Here is a 9363-nt window from a genome sequence, read left to right as displayed (position 1 = left end):
CGAAGCGCAGACCTTGCAGAATGATGACATCACACACACAAAAAAAGCAAAGCCCCCACGGGAGCAAGGAGCTCTCAGACAGATGAGATGCAAACTTCAACTCCTGACTGGTAGCACTCAGATAACTCAAGCTCAGCACGCCCATGGCTAAGAGAATTTTCCCTTGGAAATGCAGCCCAGGAGAGCAGTTCCAAACAGGAGAAGGTGACGATCCCAGTGCTTGCCAGGCCAGGAGGATTAAAGTTAAGAGGTTACTGCTGGCCTACAGACATCTTGAGCACCACCTCGTTTAATGCTTGTTTTATTCTTGTTTAAAAGTTAGGTAGGCAAGTGGTCTCTACTACAGTGGAACAAAGCAAAGCTCAGCACACCTAAGTCACTGCAAATTTGGAACCACTGTTACTGAAGGGCTTTACAAAATTATTTTTCCCTGTGAAATAAAGGTTCTACAGAACACCTTCCATGCAGAGCAAGTACAGCACACTGCACCAGAGACAGGAATTTCGAGATGTGCATGCATGCAGAAAGTCACATCTGCAGATGGAAGCCCACGTTTCCCGCAGTGAGAGTCACTCGTACCTTGTCTGTATCTATTAAAGCTTGGGAGAGCCCATGTTAGAAGCACACGAACCAGCTGCCCACGTCACAAGCAGATTTATCCTTCAAGTAACACTTGAACCAGCAGATCGACACTGCCAGTGAGCTCAGAAATAACAGACTTCAGTGAGAAATATCTTGGAAGAGAAAATCTTGGAAGAAAACCTCCAGGAAGCTTCGTGGAGATTCAAGACACCTAACGAGGTGCTGCACCACCATCTTCCTTGCTCCTAACTGCTTATGACTTCATTTTAAACAAAACACACATGAAAAACAGCAAGGCAAAAAGAAACAGGAAAATTACAGAAGGGGAAGGTCTATTAAACACCTGGTGATCCCACGGCTTCACTGATAGCCACTGAACGGCACGATGGCTGCAAATCATTCCAAAGCTCTTTGCTTTGACTTTTTGGTAATTAAATACAAAATTAATGAGATTGCCATCACCACCTTATGCACAAGCTAATCAGTATTAGAGCCTGCTCAATTCAGACAGAATATTAATAGTTTCTCAAAACAGCCGAACAGACATGGCCTTCCTACTAACTTAGGGACAATGCTGCAATGGTAGCACCAACTAACCAGGCATTGGACTGAGATTTTGTCCAGAACAAGCCCCAGTCTCCTAAAATAACATGCGAATTGGTGTTTCCAAGTATTTTGGGTGTTGCAGTTTCCCCTGCTGCAAGGACTGTGGGCAGTACAGGCAGTACAGCCCTCCCTCTGCACTCCCTGCATCCATCACACCAGAGCATTCACAGCCCCCTACATCTCCCAAGTCCTATTATTACTGTTCATCTTCTACCTTGAGAGATCCTGGCAAAATGGGACAAGATGCAATCACAAATTTCTGTCAAGCTGAAATTTTCTGTAGGGTTTGGCAGTAAAAATGGGAAGGCACTGGAATACTACTGAAATATTTCAATGCCTTGCCCTAGTAATTAAAAAGAAAGAGAGACAAACAGCTGCCATGAAGGAAGCACCAAAAGGAGGTGGCAGCTCCGTTCATGGAAGGGACTTTACTCAGAAGCTCAATTCCACGACCTGTTGTATCACATGGACCCAACAAAGCCTGCTGCATCCTGCTGGGTTACCCTCGGAAACTCGTCAGGACAGACCGACAATGACCATCACTGTAATTCTGTTTGTGTATCTGCAGAACATACTTTAGTGGTGAGGCCTGATGTGTCACGTACTTAGAAATGCTAATCACAGGCATGAAATCACAAAGAGAAAACCCCTAAATCAGCAGGTGCTCGGTGCCTCCAAACCAGCAAATGAGCAGACAAGCAGAATCATAACTCACACCATACACTCCTTGCACTCAGGCTGCTCCGTATCATCTTTGTTTCTTCAGCACCCACATGATCTGATAGGTAGATTTTGCAATCACAGAATCATTCAGGCTGCAGAAGACCTCTCAGATCCTCAAGTCCAACCCCAACCACCCCACCATGCTCACTGGCCGTGTCCCAAAATGCCACATCTCCACGTGTCTTGAACACCTCCAATACTTGCTCAGCACAGCATGCTGACAGCTGCAGGGCTCACAGCTCCTCCTTCTTCCCAGTGCATCAGGTGGGAACGCTTTCCACTCCTCACAGCAACCAGCAGTACGTGCATTACACAACAGCCAGACCCTTAAGATGTGAGATTCAGCCGTGGTAGGGACTGCATTAACAGGACGTAGGGATGCACTCTGCCTCTGCAGATCTCCACAAGGACGGCCACTTTTGCAGCTACATCCACGCACAGTGCTTTCACTCAGGTGCTGTCATGGCAATGCTGGGCATTCACTCCTTCCTCCACCTGCACTTTTGTACCTCCCCTTAAGAATGTGAAAAATAAACAGGCATTCATCACCTGTTTCAAATTCTTTGAGATTTAGGGATGAAATTAAGAACTGGGAATTACTATTATCAAGCTGTCAGCTCGCAGGAAAGTATAAAAGCATCACGTATTTAAGACAATCTTTCCGTATTACAGGTTACTTTAATTTCTATTTGTGTATTAATATTTCATTTCTCGTGATATTAATATTAATGATATCTATTTCTATTTAAACATAACAATATTTGTAACACTCACAAAACGCACTGCGATTATAACAATTTATAGTCACTACAGCTATCAGTTTTCAATAGCAGGGAGTGCAGAGGGAGGGCTGTGCCCTGGTGCTGGGCTGCCTGCACTGCCCACAGCCCCTGCAACGGGGGAAAATGCAATGCCCAAAATACTTGGAAACACCAATTCACATGTTATTTTAGGAGATTGGGGCTATCTGAGAAGAAGAAACACTTGCCTGTATTTGGAAAAATGTAGGGGTTTTACCAAAACGTTTTTTGGTAAAAAAATCCATGGATGTACGTCCCAGAACCTGAATGTCACTTCTTTTCCAACAAACTACAAATAATTATTTAAATGTTCTTTATGTCCTTCTAATTGCAACTCAGTGAGCACAAACCATTTTCTTTGTAAATAAACTATTTTCATGTTAGGCCAGTATCTCAAGTGCTCTGCTTGTTATTGTCAAATCGGGAACAAATCCTCTGTCCAATCTTGGCTTTGCAAACAAATTTAAAACATGTGTATTGCAACGAAAACAAAAGTAGCAGTAAGGATGAGGTCTTGCTTTCTCCACAACCGATTTTATGCAGGACAAAAAGCAAACACAAAAAAGAAGTGAACTTTTCTTCAATCCGGGTCATTTTAGCATTCGGGACCCTGAGCTCCATCTTCCCAACCAGCAAGAAAGTGGAACTCCGAGCACCGGTGAGCCCAGCACTGCTCAGGCCTTCAGCAAAGGAGCTGATCCAGCAGGAGCCTGGTGCACGCCTGAGCTAGCAGCTTGCAGCGACATCTCCTCATCTGGGAGAAGGAAACATCTCCAGTGACCGCCACGCACGCCAGCTGAGCTCAGGCCCAGCATCCTCACAAACCTTTCCCACCTCCTGTCCGCCCCCGGGTACCCGGCACGGCTTCTGGAAAACGGCGATGCTCTCGGCTTCACCTGCCCGTGTGTTGTGCTCACTGGAGGAAAAACAATCTCCTGTTCTCCACCAAGGAAAGTGATCGGCATTCAGATGGGCTTGCCTGCATTCTTGCTGCAAAACGGGCAGGTCCCAGCAAGAATTAACACGAGGTTCTACCACACACCTCCAGCCAGAGACCAACCTAGTTTTAAACACTTCAAAGCGTGAGTTAAAGGGGGGTTTGAGTGGAATGGGAAGAAGGAAAATGAAGCCAAACACTCAGGTAAGAGTTCAAGGTTTGCCTATATGGCAATTAACCTATAAGGAAAAAGGAGCTTGGCGTTCTCAGTAAGGCACTGCCTCTGAAACACATCATTATTTCCTTCCCAATGCTGATATGCACTTCTAGACGCCAGGGTGAGATTTTGTCAAGGCCTGGATTACCTTCTTCTTTCATTAAAATGGCAAACCTTCACAAAAACCTCAACCTCACAGCCCGCCTCTGCACCAGGATACACTGAGCAGCTACACAGCGGGGTCTGTACCAGCCCAGCTGATGCCAGGGAAAATCCTCTCACTGCAATGCATTCAGTCCTTCTGGGTGGTGGAACAAGATCACTACAGTGCCTGGTTCTCAAGACAAGGCCTAGATAAGCTGAGAGTAATGAAAAAGGAGACATGGAAGGGCCGTGGGTTTGAAGACAGCAGACCTGTGTGTATTTGAGATCTAAAAAAGTAGAGAGCTTACCTAGGGGTACAGGGTCACACCATACAGAAATAGATTCCAAAGCCAGAGTTTAACTAGTTTGCTATCTAGGCCAAGAAACAGTTCTGGAACGCATTTAACACAGTTTAATTGCATCAAATCGTGCCTGGCCCAGAACTGATTTTAACAACTGTCAACTGCTTTTTGGAACAGGCAAAGCCAAAAAAAAAAAAAAAAGAGGATCACGGCATACAGTTTACTCTGTGAAGAACATACAGACAACCCAAACAGTCACAGCACCGGGGAAAAGCACCGTGCTCGAATCCCATGACCTGCTCCCAGATTGGGTTACAAGGAAGTGGGGACTGGGAGGAGCTGACAGCAGTGACAACCACGGCACAGAGCTCCAGAAACATGTTGCACTGCCACTGGGACACAGCTTGAGAAATCCTAATAACTGATGGTTTCCCATGGAGAAAGTTCCTGCGCTACTTACTGTATGCTCGTGGCCTATTTGGGGAGCAGCGTTAGCAAAAATAACCTCTCCTCTCATCTCCTTGGCTGGGGGAGGGAGGGAGCCAACAATTACAGGGGGGGGACTGGGGTGAGAGCAACAATTGCATATCAAGAAGGAGGAGGGAAACGAAAATAACCAACATGTGCAATACCACATGTGATTTCTTCCAATAAATCCCACTGCAGCAGCTCCCTGGGAACAGGCTCACGGGTCTGCTGCTGCCTCTGAGCAGCGGTACGTCAGGGAAGAGGAAGGATTTCTGGATGCTTGGAAAACAGGCTGAACACATGGATGGGGAACAAGCCAAAAGCTGTTACAAGAAACGTTCCCCATCCTTTCAGCATGCTTGAATTCACATACTCCCCTTTCCCATGCTCCTGGGTCCCAAAGCTTTCCTCAGGTTAGAAATTGGCCCAGAGCAGAAAGAAGTGAAGCCAAACCAGCAAGGAGAGGTGCTCGTCCGGAGGGCTCCGGCTGCTCCAAGCGCTGGTGCAGGGCGCAGAAGGGAAGAAAATGGGATTTTAGCTTAGCTGAAGAGAAAGACTGAAAACAACTTTATTCACATTTTAAAAATTCAAGTACACTATGCATTGGCTTGCAAAGCTATAAGCAGGAATGGCTGAGATTAACATTAAATATCAAAATCTCCTTCTCAAATGTGACTCGACATCCCAGATGCACAGCAAAAGCTTCAGAGCAAACCCACAGACACCCCATTCTGACAGAAGGCCGTCCCACCAACTCCACAAGTGGAGGAGAGAACATTTTACACACAGAAAACATCAGCATGGCTGCAGGCAGGGCCATACTGGGGGTCAGCAGAAGATCACAGCGCAGAGAACTGCCAGCTCCCCAGTGCTGTGCTGCTTTACTGCTTTCCTCGAGGTCTAAGTTTTCCCCCAGACAAAACACTTCTGGTCTTCCCCTCTCAAAGGACAATATCTAATATGGAAATCTTACGCTGTCACCCCATCCTGACCTCTAGAGAAAATCAAAACTCTTTCTAGCCAAGCAATACAACAGGCAGAACTATCACCTGCTGCCCGCTCCTACTAAGGAGCCATCATCTCGTGTTCAGAGTCTGCTGGTCCACCCTCATCACGCCTCCAAGAGAAGGGAGATATCACCTCCATGCTACCAGGTAGACGCCCAACCAACTCAGCAAGCTGAGTAAAGCAGGGAGACTTTTCTATTTAGAGAAAACGTATTGCTGCTTTGGCTGCTTCCCGCTGTGTTTACAGTGGCTACCTTGCCTTTTCTTCTGCCAAAGAAACCAGGAGGGTTTAGCAGGACGTTAAAAGCAAAATAAAAACGTCAAGAGTGACCAGTGTAATAATTTCTGACAAAGTATTACGAGTTCTCAATGGTTTCCCTTTGGTATTGAGAAAAAAAGCAAACAAAAAAAAACTGTGATTCCAGTGATCACCAAATATTTGTTTAAAAAAAATGCTTTGAGAAACCGTGTTTGGAGCACCCACTGTGCTGCCCAATGCCCAGTGCGTTTCAAAGGACCTTCAGAAAATATTTCTTCCTCCATGTTTTGTACTGTAAATGAGCACTCAGATAAGGAGGAAGGAATACAGTGCTTAAAAGCCAACTGTGCTTTAAGCTGCTCTCCATCTTTTCCTCCTGTTTTGTGCACTCCTTTTCCCCTCAGACACTTTGCACTTCACCTCTAATTTCACGTTCCTACATTTTGAGTTCTGCTTTCACTCTTTGTGCTGCAGCTCTGCACAGCTGAGCTCCCTCTGGAACTTCACATGAGGGGATTAGTGGTTTTCTGACCCTCCATCCAATGAATTTTTTCTAGCCTCTTCTCAATGCAGAAATCAATGTACGATGAGCATCTCCTCAGCCCATTAGAGAACAACGAGAACAAAGAATCCCAAAACCCAGCTGCCATGTATTCTGGGAAAAGTGCCACCAACAGCCATCTATCCCCAAGCATTTCTCTGGTCAAACCGTGGCTCCACGGCTGCACAAACCCATCTCAGTGCTGGGTTCTCCAGCACTCACCCAGCAGCACACACCAACCTGCTGCAGCTCACCAAAAAGGCACGACACCACTGGATGTTTCCTTGGGTCTGCTTTGTGCTGCTGAGGCTGAAGGGGCTCAGTGCAGGGTCAAAGAGAAGAGTCACTGCAGTGACACACGTGGAACAGCGGGTGGAGGACGGCCATGCAACAAAATGGACATCTGGGGCCTCGGGAGCCCACTGGAGAGCACAGAGATCTGTTCTGCACTGAGCAGAGCATTTTGCGGAAGGCAGAGGTCACGTTCACAACTTACAGTAGGCAAAACAGCCAACCACCTCAGAAGGCACAAAGCCACCCCACGTGCTACAAAGGCTAGCCAAGGGAGGACAACAAAGTCATCCACAACCTGCCGGGCGCAGGAGAACCGTGCGGTGCAGCTGTGCCTCTCATCCAGAGCTCAACTGAAGCTTTCCCCTCTGACCACGTTTGAGTGAGGAAACACAACAAAAAGCCCTCTGACCCCACGGTGGTCTTGAACAGGAGACAGCTGATGGCCACTGTAATACAGAGGACAAGAGCCCGCATCACTGCTGGCAGCACCAGCAGCCAGGGATCCTCAGGGCTCCTGGAGTGCACTTCCACACATTATGTGTGTTGTCAATGTGATCTTATTACGACCAGAAAACACTTGCATAATTACTAAGATCGTATCCTAGAGGAGTTCCTAGAGGATATTTATCACGGCTTCTTTACCACTTCCTGGTTCATGGAGACCCAGACCAATCCTGAACCTTTTATAGGACAAAACATTCTGTCAAATAAACCACGCGAGGAATATTTTGCAAATATTCTGTAGCCTCTACAAAGCAAGAAGAGAGGTACAGCCTTGTAGAAGGGCAAGAGCAGCAGCACCCAGAGTTCCTTTGCTAGACAAGAGAACTGGAAGGCGATGTATCTGAGGCACCTGATGGAACCACACAGGTTGTGTCCAGGTGGAACCTCACTGCTCTCAGCTACTCCAGAATCTTTAAAACGACTCTCTGTACTCTTTGCCACGTCTATTGTTCTCTACAACACATCCTGGTTACAGGAAATCCACCAGTAGGATGCATCTGAAGATGTAATTATTAGTGTGATAATTGCTTCTCTTCTGATTTCTTTCACCATGCACACAAACCTGGGCTGCCTCACAACACATCAAAAATACGTTACTGCAGTGACGCGACCTGACGAATTACATCATATAAGGCAAAGATGGAAGCTGCACAAATGGAAACGTTTTTTACATGGAAGTAAACATTTAACATCCTCCAACCTCGCCTACAGGAGAATCTAATGGGAGGACATGATAGAATAACTTCTTCCAATAGTCCAACTTGAGGCCTAAGTCACCTTCTTTGTATACAATTTTAACTCTGGTCCTCTCCATGCAGCACTTAACATTAGCCCAGATAAAGGCAAAATAACAATAATAGTAATAATAATCAAACTATCCAAAGATCTTCTACTTTAGATACTTTTTCAATGAGATTAAATGTAATTTCAGTTGTTCTACCAGAATCATTTTCTCTTTAGCAGCACATCCTTAACTCAGGAGGAGAACAATCCCTCAAGTTCAAGGGATACATTGAGGTTCAAGTTCATCAGTGTGTCTGAGTCTACAGACAAAGGGAAGAGGGTCCTACAAACAGCAAAGGAACCAGCAGAGGCAGGCGGGTGCTGTGGGGAATCCAATGGGAAGGCCCAACCCGGGCTGATGAGGTTTGCCCTGAGATGCCAGCAGCAAAAACGGACACACTCCTACAGGAAGGGGCAACAGAAACAAACGTGTGTGCCCCCAGCAGTCTGAAGAAACATGTATCTTAAAATCCTCCTTCCTGCAACAAAAGTTGTTATTTTGTAATCGCAGAACAGGAAAACAAACCTTCGCCAGTGTCAAAATACAGCCCGGTTTTCCGCGGTATTTTCAGCATCACGGTGTGCCACCACGACTGGTATTTCTCAGGGGATCTGAGCCGTACCATTCAACATTACATCTAACACCAGGGATGGTATTTTGGGAACGTTTCATCCGAAGCACTCCAAGCCGATAACCTTTATCCAAACACACAAAACAAGAGCCGCGTCCCACGCTCCAGAAATAGCCTTAACAGTAAGGAATCAATAGCAGCCAAACCTTCAGGTAACATCTCAGCAACCTGCCCTTGCCACGCGGGGCCCTCAAACCTCACCAGGCGGAGGTGAAGGACGCGATGCGTTCAACTGGTTATCACACAGCCAGGCAGCTTGCCGAAATAACCGACACCGAGACAAACCAAGGGGAGTCCTGCAGGCTGACGCCGTTCTGTCATTTTTTTCCCCCAGCCCCGCGGCTGACAACAACCATTTTACCGCGGCTCTCCTCGCACCGCGCCCAGCACAATGGTTCTCCTGCACCGCTCCGTATCTCCGCCGTTCACAAAGGTGAACCCGAAGGGCCCGGCGATGCTCGCGTTCTCCCCACGCGGGGTGCGGAGGGACAGAGCCTGGACGAGATGTTTTCATCTGACACGTTAAAATGGTCGGGGAACGCTATTTGGCTAACGGGATCGGCC

This window comes from Meleagris gallopavo, chromosome 21, assembly GCF_000146605.3.
Source record: "Meleagris gallopavo isolate NT-WF06-2002-E0010 breed Aviagen turkey brand Nicholas breeding stock chromosome 21, Turkey_5.1, whole genome shotgun sequence".
Classification (NCBI taxonomy): domain Eukaryota; kingdom Metazoa; phylum Chordata; class Aves; order Galliformes; family Phasianidae; genus Meleagris; species Meleagris gallopavo.
This window is presented reverse-complemented; position numbering follows the sequence as displayed.